The sequence below is a fragment of the Suricata suricatta genome, chromosome 17, assembly GCF_006229205.1.
Source record: "Suricata suricatta isolate VVHF042 chromosome 17, meerkat_22Aug2017_6uvM2_HiC, whole genome shotgun sequence".
In the NCBI taxonomy this organism is placed as follows: Eukaryota; Metazoa; Chordata; class Mammalia; order Carnivora; family Herpestidae; genus Suricata; species Suricata suricatta.
Window position 1 is genome coordinate 19,502,689 of NC_043716.1, and position 1,702 is coordinate 19,504,390.

The following is a 1,702-nucleotide window of genomic DNA, read 5'->3' on the forward strand; positions in this document are numbered from 1 at the left end:
TTCTCCATGACAATGGAGTAAGGCTGAGTGTTCATGGGTGATTGTACAAAAGCCCCCTGTATTCCAGTGGTATCATTTGGACTCTATTGCTTATCCTAGGAGAAGAAGGGGGGTAGGGGGCCTGCGGGGGGAATGGGATTAAGGGATTAAGGAAAGCAAGGAGAAGGAAAGAAGGTGTGTGGTATAGAGTGTGGTTTCTCAACCCCAGCACTTAATGTTTGGGGGCTTCTTAATTCTTTGTTGTGGGAGGCCATCTGGAGCATGGTGGGATTCTGGGCAGCATTCATGGCCTCTACCCACTGGATGCCAGTAGCACCCTCTCTCCCAACTGAAAATGCCCAGAGGCATTGTCCGCATTGAGAATCGCTGCTGGAGAACCTGCATTTTCTAGAAGGGCTCTCAGTGCGAGTACTTGGACCGAGTAACCCTCTAATCATTAGTCTGTCCTTGGCCTGTCCTTCACTGCGTGGGTCCGGCAGGCCACTCTGGTTCTGCAAGCCTCCCAAGGGTCGTGTGCCTTGCATCAGCCCCTCAAGGTGCTGTGAGGATAAAACAAGGTGTTGGTTGCATAAATGCATGGAGAGTCTTAGTGCCAGCCAGGTCTGCTGGGGGAGCTCAGATGGAAATGATGTGGTCTGTATGGCAAAGGGGCTCACAAGTCCTGCAGGATGGGAGCACGGAGGAAATGGAGAAACCTTTCAAATACTGCTTCAAGCCTTTCCTTTTACAAAAAAGAAACCGAGGCCCAGTGTGAGTATGTTACTTGCTTACGTGATGTCTCATGCCTTGTGGAGCCAGGATTAGAGTCGGGGTGGGTGATTCCCAGGTGATTCTCCAGACTATTCCAGCTGCCTCTCTAACTTTAGACAAGGTTGTTCATGACATAAAGTGGCGTGTGATGCAGGTTCTGAGAACATACAGAGCCCCGATCTTCAGTGGGAGGTTGTGGAACACAGATAAGCCGAAGATTCTTGGGGAAGAGCTCTAAAGGGTGGATAGGATTTGAAAGGTGGGGTTGGGTGTCAGCCTGGTAGGCTAAGGTGGCAGATCAACAGTGCTGTGGAGTAGAGAAAACACAGGGGCACACCCAAGGAAGGGCGAGTTTTCCAAGCATGTCTGGAGATCATGTCAGCACAAGGATGTAAGGCTGCATGCAAACTGAGAAGTGTTAAAACAAGATGCTTACTTATATGAAATACAGAATGTGAACATCTACTCTAAAATTATATCCGGGCGCCTGGGTGGCTCAGTCGGTTAAGTGTCCAACTCTTGGTTTCAGCTCAGGTCATGATCTCCTGGTTCCTAGGTTTGAGCCCCGTGTCGGGTCTGCAATGTCAGCACAGAGCCTACCTGGGATTCTCCTTGTCTCTGTCTCTCTCTTTCACTTTCAAAACAAATAAACTTTAAAAAAAAAAACCAACTAAAATGATATTTTTTCCATCCTCTGAAGGTGTTGGATGTTAATTCCACTTCTGTGATGAGAAATTGGGGCACAAAAGTTATTGTTTTTTGTTTTTTGTGTTTAGAAAGAGTGAGAGGGAAAGAGGGAAAGATAATCTTTTTTTTTTCAAGTTTATTTACCTTGAGAGAGAGCACGTGTGAGTGGAGGAGGGGCAGAGGCAGAGGGAGAGGGTGAAAGAGAATCCCAAGCAGGTTCTGTATCATCAGTGAGGAGCGCAACGTGGGGCTGAACCTCATGAGT